This window comes from Bufo bufo, unplaced genomic scaffold (genome assembly GCF_905171765.1).
Source record: "Bufo bufo unplaced genomic scaffold, aBufBuf1.1, whole genome shotgun sequence".
Lineage (NCBI taxonomy): Eukaryota > Metazoa > Chordata > Amphibia > Anura > Bufonidae > Bufo > Bufo bufo.
The window spans coordinates 57,884-78,427 of record NW_024401168.1 but is presented as its reverse complement, the minus strand read 5'-3'; the positions used below and the strand labels follow the sequence as shown (position 1 = coordinate 78,427).

General features: G+C 38.8%; 25 non-coding genes across 25 annotated transcripts; all 25 read left to right on the top strand.

Moving 5' to 3' along the window:
• The first annotated feature begins 699 nt into the window (after positions 1 to 699).
• On the top strand, positions 700 to 772 carry TRNAT-CGU. Its single transcript has one exon. It is a non-coding gene; the product is annotated as a tRNA-Thr (tRNA).
• A 455-nt stretch (positions 773 to 1,227) lies between these two features.
• TRNAT-UGU lies at positions 1,228 to 1,300 on the top strand. The gene has a single exon. It is a non-coding gene; the product is annotated as a tRNA-Thr (tRNA).
• Positions 1,301 to 2,286: 986 nt separating this feature from the next.
• On the top strand, positions 2,287 to 2,359 carry TRNAT-CGU. Its single transcript has one exon. It is a non-coding gene; the product is annotated as a tRNA-Thr (tRNA).
• Positions 2,360 to 2,814: 455 nt separating this feature from the next.
• On the top strand, positions 2,815 to 2,887 carry TRNAT-UGU. Its single transcript has one exon. It is a non-coding gene; the product is annotated as a tRNA-Thr (tRNA).
• A 986-nt stretch (positions 2,888 to 3,873) lies between these two features.
• On the top strand, positions 3,874 to 3,946 carry TRNAT-CGU. The gene has a single exon. It is a non-coding gene; the product is annotated as a tRNA-Thr (tRNA).
• A 455-nt stretch (positions 3,947 to 4,401) lies between these two features.
• On the top strand, positions 4,402 to 4,474 carry TRNAT-UGU. The gene has a single exon. It is a non-coding gene; the product is annotated as a tRNA-Thr (tRNA).
• Positions 4,475 to 5,460: 986 nt separating this feature from the next.
• On the top strand, positions 5,461 to 5,533 carry TRNAT-CGU. The gene has a single exon. It is a non-coding gene; the product is annotated as a tRNA-Thr (tRNA).
• Positions 5,534 to 5,988: 455 nt separating this feature from the next.
• On the top strand, positions 5,989 to 6,061 carry TRNAT-UGU. Its single transcript has one exon. It is a non-coding gene; the product is annotated as a tRNA-Thr (tRNA).
• A 986-nt stretch (positions 6,062 to 7,047) lies between these two features.
• Positions 7,048 to 7,120, top strand: TRNAT-CGU. The gene has a single exon. It is a non-coding gene; the product is annotated as a tRNA-Thr (tRNA).
• A 456-nt stretch (positions 7,121 to 7,576) lies between these two features.
• TRNAT-UGU lies at positions 7,577 to 7,649 on the top strand. Its single transcript has one exon. It is a non-coding gene; the product is annotated as a tRNA-Thr (tRNA).
• Positions 7,650 to 8,635: 986 nt separating this feature from the next.
• Positions 8,636 to 8,708, top strand: TRNAT-CGU. Its single transcript has one exon. It is a non-coding gene; the product is annotated as a tRNA-Thr (tRNA).
• A 455-nt stretch (positions 8,709 to 9,163) lies between these two features.
• On the top strand, positions 9,164 to 9,236 carry TRNAT-UGU. The gene has a single exon. It is a non-coding gene; the product is annotated as a tRNA-Thr (tRNA).
• A 986-nt stretch (positions 9,237 to 10,222) lies between these two features.
• Positions 10,223 to 10,295, top strand: TRNAT-CGU. The gene has a single exon. It is a non-coding gene; the product is annotated as a tRNA-Thr (tRNA).
• Positions 10,296 to 10,750: 455 nt separating this feature from the next.
• TRNAT-UGU lies at positions 10,751 to 10,823 on the top strand. Its single transcript has one exon. It is a non-coding gene; the product is annotated as a tRNA-Thr (tRNA).
• Positions 10,824 to 12,068: 1,245 nt separating this feature from the next.
• TRNAT-CGU lies at positions 12,069 to 12,141 on the top strand. Its single transcript has one exon. It is a non-coding gene; the product is annotated as a tRNA-Thr (tRNA).
• A 986-nt stretch (positions 12,142 to 13,127) lies between these two features.
• TRNAT-CGU lies at positions 13,128 to 13,200 on the top strand. Its single transcript has one exon. It is a non-coding gene; the product is annotated as a tRNA-Thr (tRNA).
• A 455-nt stretch (positions 13,201 to 13,655) lies between these two features.
• On the top strand, positions 13,656 to 13,728 carry TRNAT-UGU. Its single transcript has one exon. It is a non-coding gene; the product is annotated as a tRNA-Thr (tRNA).
• Positions 13,729 to 14,714: 986 nt separating this feature from the next.
• Positions 14,715 to 14,787, top strand: TRNAT-CGU. The gene has a single exon. It is a non-coding gene; the product is annotated as a tRNA-Thr (tRNA).
• A 455-nt stretch (positions 14,788 to 15,242) lies between these two features.
• TRNAT-UGU lies at positions 15,243 to 15,315 on the top strand. The gene has a single exon. It is a non-coding gene; the product is annotated as a tRNA-Thr (tRNA).
• A 986-nt stretch (positions 15,316 to 16,301) lies between these two features.
• Positions 16,302 to 16,374, top strand: TRNAT-CGU. The gene has a single exon. It is a non-coding gene; the product is annotated as a tRNA-Thr (tRNA).
• Positions 16,375 to 16,829: 455 nt separating this feature from the next.
• Positions 16,830 to 16,902, top strand: TRNAT-UGU. Its single transcript has one exon. It is a non-coding gene; the product is annotated as a tRNA-Thr (tRNA).
• A 986-nt stretch (positions 16,903 to 17,888) lies between these two features.
• Positions 17,889 to 17,961, top strand: TRNAT-CGU. Its single transcript has one exon. It is a non-coding gene; the product is annotated as a tRNA-Thr (tRNA).
• Positions 17,962 to 18,416: 455 nt separating this feature from the next.
• On the top strand, positions 18,417 to 18,489 carry TRNAT-UGU. The gene has a single exon. It is a non-coding gene; the product is annotated as a tRNA-Thr (tRNA).
• A 986-nt stretch (positions 18,490 to 19,475) lies between these two features.
• Positions 19,476 to 19,548, top strand: TRNAT-CGU. Its single transcript has one exon. It is a non-coding gene; the product is annotated as a tRNA-Thr (tRNA).
• A 455-nt stretch (positions 19,549 to 20,003) lies between these two features.
• Positions 20,004 to 20,076, top strand: TRNAT-UGU. The gene has a single exon. It is a non-coding gene; the product is annotated as a tRNA-Thr (tRNA).
• The last annotated feature ends 468 nt before the right edge of the window (positions 20,077 to 20,544 follow it).

Genomic DNA, 20,544 nt, shown 5'->3' with positions numbered 1-20,544 from the left:
CAAAAAATAGACTTTTAAGATAAACATTTTAGAATCTGATTCTGAAACCTTTGACTAAGGTTTAACAGTACAGCTGGGCAGTCTTCTCTGGAGTCATGGAATCAAATACCACTTCTCACAGTCCAGATTTTTTTAAATGTCTGAGTGCACAGCGTCATTCTTCGCAGACTATGGTGTTGAGCACTGCTCTTGTAAACCATTTGACTTGTAATAAACCAGCAACTGCTATGCTGTACAGTGGACAAGGAAATGTTCTACTCTTTCTTTTTCCACACAAAAAATAGACTTTTGAGATGAATATTTTTGAATCCCATTCTGAAATTTTTGGCCCCGTTTTCAACAGGCCATCTGGGCGGTTTTAATTGGAGTCATGGAGTCAAATACCACTTCTCACGGTCAGTTTGTATGTCAGAGTGGACAGCATCAGTCTTCACATAGTAGGATTTTGAACGCTGGTTTTGCAAATCAGGTGCCTTGTACTGGACCAGCAATTACTATGCCATGTGCTATAACAGTGGAGAAAAAAGTGTGCTCTTTCTTTATCCGTAAAAAATAAATAGACTTTTAGGTTGAACTTTTTTGAATCTGATTCTGAAAAGTTTGCCTTTCTTAAATGTAGCTGAAGATTTTTCCTTGTCTGAAGTTTTTAGATAAAAAAAGCCTTGGTCAGAAAACACACGTTCAACTTGTCTGTTGTTTGGCTTCATAGCTCAGGGGTTAGAGCGCTGGTCTCGTAAACCAGAAGTCGTGAGTTCAAATCTCACTGAGGCCTCTTTATTACCTTAGGTTAATGTAAGCGCAACACTGCTTAAGATCTGAAACAGTATGTAGGATCAACGAGGATCTTTCAAAGTGTTTTCTTTTCAGCTATCTGAATTCTAAACCAGCAACTATAATGCTGTAGTGCTGCACCAGTGGACTTCTTGTTTACACCAAAAAATGTACTTTTAAGATGAACATCTATGTATCTGATTCTGAAACCTTTGGCCCCTATGTTAGTCTATGATGGCACACGTTTTGTGTTGACATGCGAAATGATGACTGACTTACATCGAATTCTCTGAGCTCTTCCTCACATTTAGGTCAGGTTGGCCAAACAATGTAAAGTTCTATGTCCCATAAGAGCCCTGTTTCTCTTAAATGGTTTTGAAGGTCTTTGATTTTTTTCAGTTTATAGGGCAAAAAGATACACCTGAAAAAAAACCATTGGGAAAAGCTGTGCATGGTGGCTTCATAGCTCAGGGGTTAGAGCACTGGTCTTGTAAACCAGGGGTCGTGAGTTCAAATCTCACTGGGGCCTACATCTTTAGTCTGATGTGAGTATGGTCTTATCGATGACCCATTATGACTTCAGGATCATCAAGGGTCCTCCAAAATGTCTTGTTTTCAACTATTTGAATATTAAGCAAATATGATGCTGGACTACTTCTCACAGTCCAGCTTTTCTTAAATGCTTGTATGTTTGAGTGGACAGCATCAGTCTTCACAGACTAATATTTTGAGCGCTGGTTTTGCAAAAAAGGTGCCTTGTACTGAACCAGCAACTATTCAGCCATATGCTACAAAATGTGCTACTTTCTTTTTCATCAAAAAATAGACTTTTAAGATAAACATTTTAGAATCTGATTCTGAAACCTTTGACTAAGGTTTAACAGTACAGCTGGGCAGTCTTCTCTGGAGTCATGGAATCAAATACCACTTCTCACAGTCCAGATTTTTTTAAATGTCTGAGTGCACAGCGTCATTCTTCGCAGACTATGGTGTTGAGCACTGCTCTTGTAAACCATTTGACTTGTAATAAACCAGCAACTGCTATGCTGTACAGTGGACAAGGAAATGTTCTACTCTTTCTTTTTCCACACAAACAATAGACTTTTGAGATGAATATTTTTGAATCCCATTCTGAAATTTTTGGCCCCGTTTTCAACAGGCCATCTGGGCGGTTTTAATTGGAGTCATGGAGTCAAATACCACTTCTCACGGTCAGTTTGTATGTCAGAGTGGACAGCATCAGTCTTCACATAGTAGGATTTTGAACGCTGGTTTTGCAAATCAGGTGCCTTGTACTGGACCAGCAATTACTATGCCATGTGCTATAACAGTGGAGAAAAAAGTGTGCTCTTTCTTTATCCGTAAAAAATAAATAGACTTTTAGGTTGAACTTTTTTGAATCTGATTCTGAAAAGTTTGCCTTTCTTAAATGTAGCTGAAGATTTTTCCTTGTCTGAAGTTTTTAGATAAAAAAAGCCTTGGTCAGAAAACACACGTTCAACTTGTCTGTTGTTTGGCTTCATAGCTCAGGGGTTAGAGCGCTGGTCTCGTAAACCAGAAGTCGTGAGTTCAAATCTCACTGAGGCCTCTTTATTACCTTAGGTTAATGTAAGCGCAACACTGCTTAAGATCTGAAACAGTATGTAGGATCAACGAGGATCTTTCAAAGTGTTTTCTTTTCAGCTATCTGAATTCTAAACCAGCAACTATAATGCTGTAGTGCTGCACCAGTGGACTTCTTGTTTACACCAAAAAATGTACTTTTAAGATGAACATCTATGTATCTGATTCTGAAACCTTTGGCCCCTATGTTAGTCTATGATGGCACACGTTTTGTGTTGACATGCGAAATGATGACTGACTTACATCGAATTCTCTGAGCTCTTCCTCACATTTAGGTCAGGTTGGCCAAACAATGTAAAGTTCTATGTCCCATAAGAGCCCTGTTTCTCTTAAATGGTTTTGAAGGTCTTTGATTTTTTTCAGTTTATAGGGCAAAAAGATACACCTGAAAAAAAACCATTGGGAAAAGCTGTGCATGGTGGCTTCATAGCTCAGGGGTTAGAGCACTGGTCTTGTAAACCAGGGGTCGTGAGTTCAAATCTCACTGGGGCCTACATCTTTAGTCTGATGTGAGTATGGTCTTATCGATGACCCATTATGACTTCAGGATCATCAAGGGTCCTCCAAAATGTCTTGTTTTCAACTATTTGAATATTAAGCAAATATGATGCTGGACTACTTCTCACAGTCCAGCTTTTCTTAAATGCTTGTATGTTTGAGTGGACAGCATCAGTCTTCACAGACTAATATTTTGAGCGCTGGTTTTGCAAAAAAGGTGCCTTGTACTGAACCAGCAACTATTCAGCCATATGCTACAAAATGTGCTACTTTCTTTTTCATCAAAAAATAGACTTTTAAGATAAACATTTTAGAATCTGATTCTGAAACCTTTGACTAAGGTTTAACAGTACAGCTGGGCAGTCTTCTCTGGAGTCATGGAATCAAATACCACTTCTCACAGTCCAGATTTTTTTAAATGTCTGAGTGCACAGCGTCATTCTTCGCAGACTATGGTGTTGAGCACTGCTCTTGTAAACCATTTGACTTGTAATAAACCAGCAACTGCTATGCTGTACAGTGGACAAGGAAATGTTCTACTCTTTCTTTTTCCACACAAACAATAGACTTTTGAGATGAATATTTTTGAATCCCATTCTGAAATTTTTGGCCCCGTTTTCAACAGGCCATCTGGGCGGTTTTAATTGGAGTCATGGAGTCAAATACCACTTCTCACGGTCAGTTTGTATGTCAGAGTGGACAGCATCAGTCTTCACATAGTAGGATTTTGAACGCTGGTTTTGCAAATCAGGTGCCTTGTACTGGACCAGCAATTACTATGCCATGTGCTATAACAGTGGAGAAAAAAGTGTGCTCTTTCTTTATCCGTAAAAAATAAATAGACTTTTAGGTTGAACTTTTTTGAATCTGATTCTGAAAAGTTTGCCTTTCTTAAATGTAGCTGAAGATTTTTCCTTGTCTGAAGTTTTTAGATAAAAAAAGCCTTGGTCAGAAAACACACGTTCAACTTGTCTGTTGTTTGGCTTCATAGCTCAGGGGTTAGAGCGCTGGTCTCGTAAACCAGAAGTCGTGAGTTCAAATCTCACTGAGGCCTCTTTATTACCTTAGGTTAATGTAAGCGCAACACTGCTTAAGATCTGAAACAGTATGTAGGATCAACGAGGATCTTTCAAAGTGTTTTCTTTTCAGCTATCTGAATTCTAAACCAGCAACTATAATGCTGTAGTGCTGCACCAGTGGACTTCTTGTTTACACCAAAAAATGTACTTTTAAGATGAACATCTATGTATCTGATTCTGAAACCTTTGGCCCCTATGTTAGTCTATGATGGCACACGTTTTGTGTTGACATGCGAAATGATGACTGACTTACATCGAATTCTCTGAGCTCTTCCTCACATTTAGGTCAGGTTGGCCAAACAATGTAAAGTTCTATGTCCCATAAGAGCCCTGTTTCTCTTAAATGGTTTTGAAGGTCTTTGATTTTTTTCAGTTTATAGGGCAAAAAGATACACCTGAAAAAAAACCATTGGGAAAAGCTGTGCATGGTGGCTTCATAGCTCAGGGGTTAGAGCACTGGTCTTGTAAACCAGGGGTCGTGAGTTCAAATCTCACTGGGGCCTACATCTTTAGTCTGATGTGAGTATGGTCTTATCGATGACCCATTATGACTTCAGGATCATCAAGGGTCCTCCAAAATGTCTTGTTTTCAACTATTTGAATATTAAGCAAATATGATGCTGGACTACTTCTCACAGTCCAGCTTTTCTTAAATGCTTGTATGTTTGAGTGGACAGCATCAGTCTTCACAGACTAATATTTTGAGCGCTGGTTTTGCAAAAAAGGTGCCTTGTACTGAACCAGCAACTATTCAGCCATATGCTACAAAATGTGCTACTTTCTTTTTCATCAAAAAATAGACTTTTAAGATAAACATTTTAGAATCTGATTCTGAAACCTTTGACTAAGGTTTAACAGTACAGCTGGGCAGTCTTCTCTGGAGTCATGGAATCAAATACCACTTCTCACAGTCCAGATTTTTTTAAATGTCTGAGTGCACAGCGTCATTCTTCGCAGACTATGGTGTTGAGCACTGCTCTTGTAAACCATTTGACTTGTAATAAACCAGCAACTGCTATGCTGTACAGTGGACAAGGAAATGTTCTACTCTTTCTTTTTCCACACAAACAATAGACTTTTGAGATGAATATTTTTGAATCCCATTCTGAAATTTTTGGCCCCGTTTTCAACAGGCCATCTGGGCGGTTTTAATTGGAGTCATGGAGTCAAATACCACTTCTCACGGTCAGTTTGTATGTCAGAGTGGACAGCATCAGTCTTCACATAGTAGGATTTTGAACGCTGGTTTTGCAAATCAGGTGCCTTGTACTGGACCAGCAATTACTATGCCATGTGCTATAACAGTGGAGAAAAAAGTGTGCTCTTTCTTTATCCGTAAAAAATAAATAGACTTTTAGGTTGAACTTTTTTGAATCTGATTCTGAAAAGTTTGCCTTTCTTAAATGTAGCTGAAGATTTTTCCTTGTCTGAAGTTTTTAGATAAAAAAAGCCTTGGTCAGAAAACACACGTTCAACTTGTCTGTTGTTTGGCTTCATAGCTCAGGGGTTAGAGCGCTGGTCTCGTAAACCAGAAGTCGTGAGTTCAAATCTCACTGAGGCCTCTTTATTACCTTAGGTTAATGTAAGCGCAACACTGCTTAAGATCTGAAACAGTATGTAGGATCAACGAGGATCTTTCAAAGTGTTTTCTTTTCAGCTATCTGAATTCTAAACCAGCAACTATAATGCTGTAGTGCTGCACCAGTGGACTTCTTGTTTACACCAAAAAATGTACTTTTAAGATGAACATCTATGTATCTGATTCTGAAACCTTTGGCCCCTATGTTAGTCTATGATGGCACACGTTTTGTGTTGACATGCGAAATGATGACTGACTTACATCGAATTCTCTGAGCTCTTCCTCACATTTAGGTCAGGTTGGCCAAACAATGTAAAGTTCTATGTCCCATAAGAGCCCTGTTTCTCTTAAATGGTTTTGAAGGTCTTTGATTTTTTTCAGTTTATAGGGCAAAAAGATACACCTGAAAAAAAACCATTGGGAAAAGCTGTGCATGGTGGCTTCATAGCTCAGGGGTTAGAGCACTGGTCTTGTAAACCAGGGGTCGTGAGTTCAAATCTCACTGGGGCCTACATCTTTAGTCTGATGTGAGTATGGTCTTATCGATGACCCATTATGACTTCAGGATCATCAAGGGTCCTCCAAAATGTCTTGTTTTCAACTATTTGAATATTAAGCAAATATGATGCTGGACTACTTCTCACAGTCCAGCTTTTCTTAAATGCTTGTATGTTTGAGTGGACAGCATCAGTCTTCACAGACTAATATTTTGAGCGCTGGTTTTGCAAAAAAGGTGCCTTGTACTGAACCAGCAACTATTCAGCCATATGCTACAAAATGTGCTACTTTCTTTTTCATCAAAAAATAGACTTTTAAGATAAACATTTTAGAATCTGATTCTGAAACCTTTGACTAAGGTTTAACAGTACAGCTGGGCAGTCTTCTCTGGAGTCATGGAATCAAATACCACTTCTCACAGTCCAGATTTTTTTAAATGTCTGAGTGCACAGCGTCATTCTTCGCAGACTATGGTGTTGAGCACTGCTCTTGTAAACCATTTGACTTGTAATAAACCAGCAACTGCTATGCTGTACAGTGGACAAGGAAATGTTCTACTCTTTCTTTTTCCACACAAACAATAGACTTTTGAGATGAATATTTTTGAATCCCATTCTGAAATTTTTGGCCCCGTTTTCAACAGGCCATCTGGGCGGTTTTAATTGGAGTCATGGAGTCAAATACCACTTCTCACGGTCAGTTTGTATGTCAGAGTGGACAGCATCAGTCTTCACATAGTAGGATTTTGAACGCTGGTTTTGCAAATCAGGTGCCTTGTACTGGACCAGCAATTACTATGCCATGTGCTATAACAGTGGAGAAAAAAGTGTGCTCTTTCTTTATCCGTAAAAAATAAATAGACTTTTAGGTTGAACTTTTTTGAATCTGATTCTGAAAAGTTTGCCTTTCTTAAATGTAGCTGAAGATTTTTCCTTGTCTGAAGTTTTTAGATAAAAAAAGCCTTGGTCAGAAAACACACGTTCAACTTGTCTGTTGTTTGGCTTCATAGCTCAGGGGTTAGAGCGCTGGTCTCGTAAACCAGAAGTCGTGAGTTCAAATCTCACTGAGGCCTCTTTATTACCTTAGGTTAATGTAAGCGCAACACTGCTTAAGATCTGAAACAGTATGTAGGATCAACGAGGATCTTTCAAAGTGTTTTCTTTTCAGCTATCTGAATTCTAAACCAGCAACTATAATGCTGTAGTGCTGCACCAGTGGACTTCTTGTTTACACCAAAAAATGTACTTTTAAGATGAACATCTATGTATCTGATTCTGAAACCTTTGGCCCCTATGTTAGTCTATGATGGCACACGTTTTGTGTTGACATGCGAAATGATGACTGACTTACATCGAATTCTCTGAGCTCTTCCTCACATTTAGGTCAGGTTGGCCAAACAATGTAAAGTTCTATGTCCCATAAGAGCCCTGTTTCTCTTAAATGGTTTTGAAGGTCTTTGATTTTTTTCAGTTTATAGGGCAAAAAGATACACCTGAAAAAAAAACCATTGGGAAAAGCTGTGCATGGTGGCTTCATAGCTCAGGGGTTAGAGCACTGGTCTTGTAAACCAGGGGTCGTGAGTTCAAATCTCACTGGGGCCTACATCTTTAGTCTGATGTGAGTATGGTCTTATCGATGACCCATTATGACTTCAGGATCATCAAGGGTCCTCCAAAATGTCTTGTTTTCAACTATTTGAATATTAAGCAAATATGATGCTGGACTACTTCTCACAGTCCAGCTTTTCTTAAATGCTTGTATGTTTGAGTGGACAGCATCAGTCTTCACAGACTAATATTTTGAGCGCTGGTTTTGCAAAAAAGGTGCCTTGTACTGAACCAGCAACTATTCAGCCATATGCTACAAAATGTGCTACTTTCTTTTTCATCAAAAAATAGACTTTTAAGATAAACATTTTAGAATCTGATTCTGAAACCTTTGACTAAGGTTTAACAGTACAGCTGGGCAGTCTTCTCTGGAGTCATGGAATCAAATACCACTTCTCACAGTCCAGATTTTTTTAAATGTCTGAGTGCACAGCGTCATTCTTCGCAGACTATGGTGTTGAGCACTGCTCTTGTAAACCATTTGACTTGTAATAAACCAGCAACTGCTATGCTGTACAGTGGACAAGGAAATGTTCTACTCTTTCTTTTTCCACACAAACAATAGACTTTTGAGATGAATATTTTTGAATCCCATTCTGAAATTTTTGGCCCCGTTTTCAACAGGCCATCTGGGCGGTTTTAATTGGAGTCATGGAGTCAAATACCACTTCTCACGGTCAGTTTGTATGTCAGAGTGGACAGCATCAGTCTTCACATAGTAGGATTTTGAACGCTGGTTTTGCAAATCAGGTGCCTTGTACTGGACCAGCAATTACTATGCCATGTGCTATAACAGTGGAGAAAAAAGTGTGCTCTTTCTTTATCCGTAAAAAATAAATAGACTTTTAGGTTGAACTTTTTTGAATCTGATTCTGAAAAGTTTGCCTTTCTTAAATGTAGCTGAAGATTTTTCCTTGTCTGAAGTTTTTAGATAAAAAAAGCCTTGGTCAGAAAACACACGTTCAACTTGTCTGTTGTTTGGCTTCATAGCTCAGGGGTTAGAGCGCTGGTCTCGTAAACCAGAAGTCGTGAGTTCAAATCTCACTGAGGCCTCTTTATTACCTTAGGTTAATGTAAGCGCAACACTGCTTAAGATCTGAAACAGTATGTAGGATCAACGAGGATCTTTCAAAGTGTTTTCTTTTCAGCTATCTGAATTCTAAACCAGCAACTATAATGCTGTAGTGCTGCACCAGTGGACTTCTTGTTTACACCAAAAAATGTACTTTTAAGATGAACATCTATGTATCTGATTCTGAAACCTTTGGCCCCTATGTTAGTCTATGATGGCACACGTTTTGTGTTGACATGCGAAATGATGACTGACTTACATCGAATTCTCTGAGCTCTTCCTCACATTTAGGTCAGGTTGGCCAAACAATGTAAAGTTCTATGTCCCATAAGAGCCCTGTTTCTCTTAAATGGTTTTGAAGGTCTTTGATTTTTTTCAGTTTATAGGGCAAAAAGATACACCTGAAAAAAAACCATTGGGAAAAGCTGTGCATGGTGGCTTCATAGCTCAGGGGTTAGAGCACTGGTCTTGTAAACCAGGGGTCGTGAGTTCAAATCTCACTGGGGCCTACATCTTTAGTCTGATGTGAGTATGGTCTTATCGATGACCCATTATGACTTCAGGATCATCAAGGGTCCTCCAAAATGTCTTGTTTTCAACTATTTGAATATTAAGCAAATATGATGCTGGACTACTTCTCACAGTCCAGCTTTTCTTAAATGCTTGTATGTTTGAGTGGACAGCATCAGTCTTCACAGACTAATATTTTGAGCGCTGGTTTTGCAAAAAAGGTGCCTTGTACTGAACCAGCAACTATTCAGCCATATGCTACAAAATGTGCTACTTTCTTTTTCATCAAAAAATAGACTTTTAAGATAAACATTTTAGAATCTGATTCTGAAACCTTTGACTAAGGTTTAACAGTACAGCTGGGCAGTCTTCTCTGGAGTCATGGAATCAAATACCACTTCTCACAGTCCAGATTTTTTTAAATGTCTGAGTGCACAGCGTCATTCTTCGCAGACTATGGTGTTGAGCACTGCTCTTGTAAACCATTTGACTTGTAATAAACCAGCAACTGCTATGCTGTACAGTGGACAAGGAAATGTTCTACTCTTTCTTTTTCCACACAAACAATAGACTTTTGAGATGAATATTTTTGAATCCCATTCTGAAATTTTTGGCCCCGTTTTCAACAGGCCATCTGGGCGGTTTTAATTGGAGTCATGGAGTCAAATACCACTTCTCACGGTCAGTTTGTATGTCAGAGTGGACAGCATCAGTCTTCACATAGTAGGATTTTGAACGCTGGTTTTGCAAATCAGGTGCCTTGTACTGGACCAGCAATTACTATGCCATGTGCTATAACAGTGGAGAAAAAAGTGTGCTCTTTCTTTATCCGTAAAAAATAAATAGACTTTTAGGTTGAACTTTTTTGAATCTGATTCTGAAAAGTTTGCCTTTCTTAAATGTAGCTGAAGATTTTTCCTTGTCTGAAGTTTTTAGATAAAAAAAGCCTTGGTCAGAAAACACACGTTCAACTTGTCTGTTGTTTGGCTTCATAGCTCAGGGGTTAGAGCGCTGGTCTCGTAAACCAGAAGTCGTGAGTTCAAATCTCACTGAGGCCTCTTTATTACCTTAGGTTAATGTAAGCGCAACACTGCTTAAGATCTGAAACAGTATGTAGGATCAACGAGGATCTTTCAAAGTGTTTTCTTTTCAGCTATCTGAATTCTAAACCAGCAACTATAATGCTGTAGTGCTGCACCAGTGGACTTCTTGTTTACACCAAAAAATGTACTTTTAAGATGAACATCTATGTATCTGATTCTGAAACCTTTGGCCCCTATGTTAGTCTATGATGGCACACGTTTTGTGTTGACATGCGAAATGATGACTGACTTACATCGAATTCTCTGAGCTCTTCCTCACATTTAGGTCAGGTTGGCCAAACAATGTAAAGTTCTATGTCCCATAAGAGCCCTGTTTCTCTTAAATGGTTTTGAAGGTCTTTGATTTTTTTCAGTTTATAGGGCAAAAAGATACACCTGAAAAAAAACCATTGGGAAAAGCTGTGCATGGTGGCTTCATAGCTCAGGGGTTAGAGCACTGGTCTTGTAAACCAGGGGTCGTGAGTTCAAATCTCACTGGGGCCTACATCTTTAGTCTGATGTGAGTATGGTCTTATCGATGACCCATTATGACTTCAGGATCATCAAGGGTCCTCCAAAATGTCTTGTTTTCAACTATTTGAATATTAAGCAAATATGATGCTGGACTACTTCTCACAGTCCAGCTTTTCTTAAATGCTTGTATGTTTGAGTGGACAGCATCAGTCTTCACAGACTAATATTTTGAGCGCTGGTTTTGCAAAAAAGGTGCCTTGTACTGAACCAGCAACTATTCAGCCATATGCTACAAAATGTGCTACTTTCTTTTTCATCAAAAAATAGACTTTTAAGATAAACATTTTAGAATCTGATTCTGAAACCTTTGACTAAGGTTTAACAGTACAGCTGGGCAGTCTTCTCTGGAGTCATGGAATCAAATACCACTTCTCACAGTCCAGATTTTTTTTAATGTCTGAGTGCACAGCGTCATTCTTCGCAGACTATGGTGTTGAGCACTGCTCTTGTAAACCATTTGACTTGTAATAAACCAGCAACTGCTATGCTGTACAGTGGACAAGGAAATGTTCTACTCTTTCTTTTTCCACACAAACAATAGACTTTTGAGATGAATATTTTTGAATCCCATTCTGAAATTTTTGGCCCCGTTTTCAACAGGCCATCTGGGCGGTTTTAATTGGAGTCATGGAGTCAAATACCACTTCTCACGGTCAGTTTGTATGTCAGAGTGGACAGCATCAGTCTTCACATAGTAGGATTTTGAACGCTGGTTTTGCAAATCAGGTGCCTTGTACTGGACCAGCAATTACTATGCCATGTGCTATAACAGTGGAGAAAAAAGTGTGCTCTTTCTTTATCCGTAAAAAAAATATAGACTTTTAGGTTGAACTTTTTTGAATCTGATTCTGAAAAGTTTGCCTTTCTTAAATGTAGCTGAAGATTTTTCCTTGTCTGAAGTTTTTAGATAAAAAAAGCCTTGGTCAGAAAACACACGTTTAACTTGTCTGTTGTTTGGCTTCATAGCTCAGGGGTTAGAGCGCTGGTCTCGTAAACCAGTTTTGTGTTGACATGCGAAATGATGACTGACTTACATCGAATTCTCTGAGCTCTTCCTCACATTTAGGTCAGGTTGGCCAAACAATGTAAAGTTCTATGTCCCATGAGAGCCCTGTTTCTCTTAAATGGTTTTGAAGGTCTTGATTTTTTTCAGTTTATAGGGCAAAAAGATACACTTGACAGAAGAAAAATCCATTGGGAAAAGCTGTGCATGGTGGCTTCATAGCTCAGGGGTTAGAGCGCTGGTCTCGTAAACCAGGGGTCGTGAGTTCAAATCTCACTGGGGCCTACATCTTTAGTCTGATGTGAGTATGGTCTTATCGATGACCCATTATGACTTCAGGATCATCAAGGGTCCTCCAAAATGTCTTGTTTTCAACTATTTGAATATTAAGCAAATATGATGCTGGACTACTTCTCACAGTCCAGCTTTTCTTAAATGCTTGTATGTTTGAGTGGACAGCATCAGTCTTCACAGACTAATATTTTGAGCGCTGGTTTTGCAAAAAAGGTGCCTTGTACTGAACCAGCAACTATTCAGCCATATGCTACAAAATGTGCTACTTTCTTTTTCATCAAAAAATAGACTTTTAAGATAAACATTTTAGAATCTGATTCTGAAACCTTTGACTAAGGTTTAACAGTACAGCTGGGCAGTCTTCTCTGGAGTCATGGAATCAAATACCACTTCTCACAGTCCAGATTTTTTTAAATGTCTGAGTGCACAGCGTCATTCTTCGCAGACTATGGTGTTGAGCACTGCTCTTGTAAACCATTTGACTTGTAATAAACCAGCAACTGCTATGCTGTACAGTGGACAAGGAAATGTTCTACTCTTTCTTTTTCCACACAAACAATAGACTTTTGAGATGAATATTTTTGAATCCCATTCTGAAATTTTTGGCCCCGTTTTCAACAGGCCATCTGGGCGGTTTTAATTGGAGTCATGGAGTCAAATACCACTTCTCACGGTCAGTTTGTATGTCAGAGTGGACAGCATCAGTCTTCACATAGTAGGATTTTGAACGCTGGTTTTGCAAATCAGGTGCCTTGTACTGGACCAGCAATTACTATGCCATGTGCTATAACAGTGGAGAAAAAAGTGTGCTCTTTCTTTATCCGTAAAAAATAAATAGACTTTTAGGTTGAACTTTTTTGAATCTGATTCTGAAAAGTTTGCCTTTCTTAAATGTAGCTGAAGATTTTTCCTTGTCTGAAGTTTTTAGATAAAAAAAGCCTTGGTCAGAAAACACACGTTCAACTTGTCTGTTGTTTGGCTTCATAGCTCAGGGGTTAGAGCGCTGGTCTCGTAAACCAGAAGTCGTGAGTTCAAATCTCACTGAGGCCTCTTTATTACCTTAGGTTAATGTAAGCGCAACACTGCTTAAGATCTGAAACAGTATGTAGGATCAACGAGGATCTTTCAAAGTGTTTTCTTTTCAGCTATCTGAATTCTAAACCAGCAACTATAATGCTGTAGTGCTGCACCAGTGGACTTCTTGTTTACACCAAAAAATGTACTTTTAAGATGAACATCTATGTATCTGATTCTGAAACCTTTGGCCCCTATGTTAGTCTATGATGGCACACGTTTTGTGTTGACATGCGAAATGATGACTGACTTACATCGAATTCTCTGAGCTCTTCCTCACATTTAGGTCAGGTTGGCCAAACAATGTAAAGTTCTATGTCCCATAAGAGCCCTGTTTCTCTTAAATGGTTTTGAAGGTCTTTGATTTTTTTCAGTTTATAGGGCAAAAAGATACACCTGAAAAAAAACCATTGGGAAAAGCTGTGCATGGTGGCTTCATAGCTCAGGGGTTAGAGCACTGGTCTTGTAAACCAGGGGTCGTGAGTTCAAATCTCACTGGGGCCTACATCTTTAGTCTGATGTGAGTATGGTCTTATCGATGACCCATTATGACTTCAGGATCATCAAGGGTCCTCCAAAATGTCTTGTTTTCAACTATTTGAATATTAAGCAAATATGATGCTGGACTACTTCTCACAGTCCAGCTTTTCTTAAATGCTTGTATGTTTGAGTGGACAGCATCAGTCTTCACAGACTAATATTTTGAGCGCTGGTTTTGCAAAAAAGGTGCCTTGTACTGAACCAGCAACTATTCAGCCATATGCTACAAAATGTGCTACTTTCTTTTTCATCAAAAAATAGACTTTTAAGATAAACATTTTAGAATCTGATTCTGAAACCTTTGACTAAGGTTTAACAGTACAGCTGGGCAGTCTTCTCTGGAGTCATGGAATCAAATACCACTTCTCACAGTCCAGATTTTTTTAAATGTCTGAGTGCACAGCGTCATTCTTCGCAGACTATGGTGTTGAGCACTGCTCTTGTAAACCATTTGACTTGTAATAAACCAGCAACTGCTATGCTGTACAGTGGACAAGGAAATGTTCTACTCTTTCTTTTTCCACACAAACAATAGACTTTTGAGATGAATATTTTTGAATCCCATTCTGAAATTTTTGGCCCCGTTTTCAACAGGCCATCTGGGCGGTTTTAATTGGAGTCATGGAGTCAAATACCACTTCTCACGGTCAGTTTGTATGTCAGAGTGGACAGCATCAGTCTTCACATAGTAGGATTTTGAACGCTGGTTTTGCAAATCAGGTGCCTTGTACTGGACCAGCAATTACTATGCCATGTGCTATAACAGTGGAGAAAAAAGTGTGCTCTTTCTTTATCCGTAAAAAATAAATAGACTTTTAGGTTGAACTTTTTTGAATCTGATTCTGAAAAGTTTGCCTTTCTTAAATGTAGCTGAAGATTTTTCCTTGTCTGAAGTTTTTAGATAAAAAAAGCCTTGGTCAGAAAACACACGTTCAACTTGTCTGTTGTTTGGCTTCATAGCTCAGGGGTTAGAGCGCTGGTCTCGTAAACCAGAAGTCGTGAGTTCAAATCTCACTGAGGCCTCTTTATTACCTTAGGTTAATGTAAGCGCAACACTGCTTAAGATCTGAAACAGTATGTAGGATCAACGAGGATCTTTCAAAGTGTTTTCTTTTCAGCTATCTGAATTCTAAACCAGCAACTATAATGCTGTAGTGCTGCACCAGTGGACTTCTTGTTTACACCAAAAAATGTACTTTTAAGATGAACATCTATGTATCTGATTCTGAAACCTTTGGCCCCTATGTTAGTCTATGATGGCACACGTTTTGTGTTGACATGCGAAATGATGACTGACTTACATCGAATTCTCTGAGCTCTTCCTCACATTTAGGTCAGGTTGGCCAAACAATGTAAAGTTCTATGTCCCATAAGAGCCCTGTTTCTCTTAAATGGTTTTGAAGGTCTTTGATTTTTTTCAGTTTATAGGGCAAAAAGATACACCTGAAAAAAAACCATTGGGAAAAGCTGTGCATGGTGGCTTCATAGCTCAGGGGTTAGAGCACTGGTCTTGTAAACCAGGGGTCGTGAGTTCAAATCTCACTGGGGCCTACATCTTTAGTCTGATGTGAGTATGGTCTTATCGATGACCCATTATGACTTCAGGATCATCAAGGGTCCTCCAAAATGTCTTGTTTTCAACTATTTGAATATTAAGCAAATATGATGCTGGACTACTTCTCACAGTCCAGCTTTTCTTAAATGCTTGTATGTTTGAGTGGACAGCATCAGTCTTCACAGACTAATATTTTGAGCGCTGGTTTTGCAAAAAAGGTGCCTTGTACTGAACCAGCAACTATTCAGCCATATGCTACAAAATGTGCTACTTTCTTTTTCATCAAAAAATAGACTTTTAAGATAAACATTTTAGAATCTGATTCTGAAACCTTTGACTAAGGTTTAACAGTACAGCTGGGCAGTCTTCTCTGGAGTCATGGAATCAAATACCACTTCTCACAGTCCAGATTTTTTTAAATGTCTGAGTGCACAGCGTCATTCTTCGCAGACTATGGTGTTGAGCACTGCTCTTGTAAACCATTTGACTTGTAATAAACCAGCAACTGCTATGCTGTACAGTGGACAAGGAAATGTTCTACTCTTTCTTTTTCCACACAAACAATAGACTTTTGAGATGAATATTTTTGAATCCCATTCTGAAATTTTTGGCCCCGTTTTCAACAGGCCATCTGGGCGGTTTTAATTGGAGTCATGGAGTCAAATACCACTTCTCACGGTCAGTTTGTATGTCAGAGTGGACAGCATCAGTCTTCACATAGTAGGATTTTGAACGCTGGTTTTGCAAATCAGGTGCCTTGTACTGGACCAGCAATTACTATGCCATATGCTATAACAGTGGAGAAAAAAGTGTGCTCTTTCTTTATCCGTAAAAAATAAATAGACTTTTAGGTTGAACTTTTTTGAATCTGATTCTGAAAAGTTTGCCTTTCTTAAATGTAGCTGAAGATTTTTCCTTGTCTGAAGTTTTTAGATAAAAAAAGCCTTGGTCAGAAAACACACGTTCAACTTGTCTGTTGTTTGGCTTCATAGCTCAGGGGTTAGAGCGCTGGTCTCGTAAACCAGAAGTCGTGAGTTCAAATCTCACTGAGGCCTCTTTATTACCTTAGGTTAATGTAAGCGCAACACTGCTTAAGATCTGAAACAGTATGTAGGATCAACGAGGATCTTTCAAAGTGTTTTCTTTTCAGCTATCTGAATTCTAAACCAGCAACTATAATGCTGTAGTGCTGCACCAGTGGACTTCTTGTTTACACCAAAAAATGTACTTTTAAGATGAACATCTATGTATCTGATTCTGAAACCTTTGGCCCCTATGTTAGTCTATGATGGCACACGTTTTGTGTTGACATGCGAAATGATGACTGACTTACATCGAATTCTCTGAGCTCTTCCTCACATTTAGGTCAGGTTGGCCAAACAATGTAAAGTTCTATGTCCCATAAGAGCCCTGTTTCTCTTAAATGGTTTTGAAGGTCTTTGATTTTTTTCAGTTTATAGGGCAAAAAGATACACCTGAAAAAAAACCATTGGGAAAAGCTGTGCATGGTGGCTTCATAGCTCAGGGGTTAGAGCACTGGTCTTGTAAACCAGGGGTCGTGAGTTCAAATCTCACTGGGGCCTACATCTTTAGTCTGATGTGAGTATGGTCTTATCGATGACCCATTATGACTTCAGGATCATCAAGGGTCCTCCAAAATGTCTTGTTTTCAACTATTTGAATATTAAGCAAATATGATGCTGGACTACTTCTCACAGTCCAGCTTTTCTTAAATGCTTGTATGTTTGAGTGGACAGCATCAGTCTTCACAGACTAATATTTTGAGCGCTGGTTTTGCAAAAAAGGTGCCTTGTACTGAACCAGCAACTATTCAGCCATATGCTACAAAATGTGCTACTTTCTTTTTCATCAAAAAATAGACTTTTAAGATAAACATTTTAGAATCTGATTCTGAAACCTTTGACTAAGGTTTAACAGTACAGCTGGGCAGTCTTCTCTGGAGTCATGGAATCAAATACCACTTCTCACAGTCCAGATTTTTTTAAATGTCTGAGTGCACAGCGTCATTCTTCGCAGACTATGGTGTTGAGCACTGCTCTTGTAAACCATTTGACTTGTAATAAACCAGCAACTGCTATGCTGTACAGTGGACAAGGAAATGTTCTACTCTTTCTTTTTCCACACAAAAAATAGACTTTTGAGATGAATATTTTTGAATCCCATTCTGAAATTTTTGGCCCCGTTTTCAACAGGCCATCTGGGCGGTTTTAATTGGAGTCATGGAGTCAAATACCACTTCTCACGGTCAGTTTGTATGTCAGAGTGGACAGCATCAGTCTTCACATAGTAGGATTTTGAACGCTGGTTTTGCAAATCAGGTGCCTTGTACTGGACCAGCAATTACTATGCCATGTGCTATAACAGTGGAGAAAAAAGTGTGCTCTTTCTTTATCCGTAAAAAATAAATAGACTTTTAGGTTGAACTTTTTTGAATCTGATTCTGAAAAGTTTGCCTTTCTTAAATGTAGCTGAAGATTTTTCCTTGTCTGAAGTTTTTAGATAAAAAAAGCCTTGGTCAGAAAACACACGTTCAACTTGTCTGTTGTTTGGCTTCATAGCTCAGGGGTTAGAGCGCTGGTCTCGTAAACCAGAAGTCGTGAGTTCAAATCTCACTGAGGCCTCTTTATTACCTTAGGTTAATGTAAGCGCAACACTGCTTAAGATCTGAAACAGTATGTAGGATCAACGAGGATCTTTCAAAGTGTTTTCTTTTCAGCTATCTGAATTCTAAACCAGCAACTATAATGCTGTAGTGCTGCACCAGTGGACTTCTTGTTTACACCAAAAAATGTACTTTTAAGATGAACATCTATGTATCTGATTCTGAAACCTTTGGCCCCTATGTTAGTCTATGATGGCACACGTTTTGTGTTGACATGCGAAATGATGACTGACTTACATCGAATTCTCTGAGCTCTTCCTCACATTTAGGTCAGGTTGGCCAAACAATGTAAAGTTCTATGTCCCATAAGAGCCCTGTTTCTCTTAAATGGTTTTGAAGGTCTTTGATTTTTTTCAGTTTATAGGGCAAAAAGATACACCTGAAAAAAAACCATTGGGAAAAGCTGTGCATGGTGGCTTCATAGCTCAGGGGTTAGAGCACTGGTCTTGTAAACCAGGGGTCGTGAGTTCAAATCTCACTGGGGCCTACATCTTTAGTCTGATGTGAGTATGGTCTTATCGATGACCCATTATGACTTCAGGATCATCAAGGGTCCTCCAAAATGTCTTGTTTTCAACTATTTGAATATTAAGCAAATATGATGCTGGACTACTTCTCACAGTCCAGCTTTTCTTAAATGCTTGTATGTTTGAGTGGACAGCATCAGTCTTCACAGACTAATATTTTGAGCGCTGGTTTTGCAAAAAAGGTGCCTTGTACTGAACCAGCAACTATTCAGCCATATGCTACAAAATGTGCTACTTTCTTTTTCATCAAAAAATAGACTTTTAAGATAAACATTTTAGAATCTGATTCTGAAACCTTTGACTAAGGTTTAACAGTACAGCTGGGCAGTCTTCTCTGGAGTCATGGAATCAAATACCACTTCTCACAGTCCAGATTTTTTTAAATGTCTGAGTGCACAGCGTCATTCTTCGCAGACTATGGTGTTGAGCACTGCTCTTGTAAACCATTTGACTTGTAATAAACCAGCAACTGCTATGCTGTACAGTGGACAAGGAAATGTTCTACTCTTTCTTTTTCCACACAAACAATAGACTTTTGAGATGAATATTTTTGAATCCCATTCTGAAATTTTTGGCCCTGTTTTCAACAGGCCATCTGGGCGGTTTTAATTGGAGTCATGGAGTCAAATACCACTTCTCACGGTCAGTTTGTATGTCAGAGTGGACAGCATCAGTCTTCACATAGTAGGATTTTGAACGCTGGTTTTGCAAATCAGGTGCCTTGTACTGGACCAGCAATTACTATGCCATATGCTATAACAGTGGAGAAAAAAGTGTGCTCTTTCTTTATCCGTAAAAAATAAATAGACTTTTAGGTTGAACTTTTTTGAATCTGATTCTGAAAAGTTTGCCTTTCTTAAATGTAGCTGAAGATTTTTCCTTGTCTGAAGTTTTTAAATAAAAAAAGCCTTGGTCAGAAAACACACATTCAACTTGTCTGTTGTTTGGATTCATAGCTCAGGGGTTAGAGCGCTGGTCTCGTAAACCAGAAGTCGTGAGTTCAAATCTCACTGAGGCCTCTTTATTACCTTAGGTTAATGTAAGCGCAACACTGCTTAAGATCTGAAACAGTATGTAGGATCAACGAGGATCTTTCAAAGTGTTTTCTTTTCAGCTATCTGAATTCTAAACCAGCAACTATAATGCTGTAGTGCTGCACCAGTGGACTTCTTGTTTACACCAAAAAATGTACTTTTAAGATGAACATCTATGTATCTGATTCTGAAACCTTTGGCCCCTATGTTAGTCTATGATGGCACACGTTTTGTGTTGACATGCGAAATGATGACTGACTTACATCGAATTCTCTGAGCTCTTCCTCACATTTAGGTCAGGTTGGCCAAACAATGTAAAGTTCTATGTCCCATAAGAGCCCTGTTTCTCTTAAATGGTTTTGAAGGTCTTTGATTTTTTTCAGTTTATAGGGCAAAAAGATACACCTGAAAAAAAACCATTGGGAAAAGCTGTGCATGGTGGCTTCATAGCTCAGGGGTTAGAGCACTGGTCTTGTAAACCAGGGGTCGTGAGTTCAAATCTCACTGGGGCCTACATCTTTAGTCTGATGTGAGTATGGTCTTATCGATGACCCATTATGACTTCAGGATCATCAAGGGTCCTCCAAAATGTCTTGTTTTCAACTATTTGAATATTAAGCAAATATGATGCTGGACTACTTCTCACAGTCCAGCTTTTCTTAAATGCTTGTATGTTTGAGTGGACAGCATCAGTCTTCACAGACTAATATTTTGAGCGCTGGTTTTGCAAAAAAGGTGCCTTGTACTGAACCAGCAACTATTCAGCCATATGCTACAAAATGTGCTACTTTCTTTTTCATCAAAAAATAGACTTTTAAGATAAACATTTTAGAATCTGATTCTGAAACCTTTGACTAAGGTTTAACAGTACAGCTGGGCAGTCTTCTCTGGAGTCATGGAATCAAATACCACTTCTCACAGTCCAGATTTTTTTAAATGTCTGAGTGCACAGCGTCATTCTTCGCAGACTATGGTGTTGAG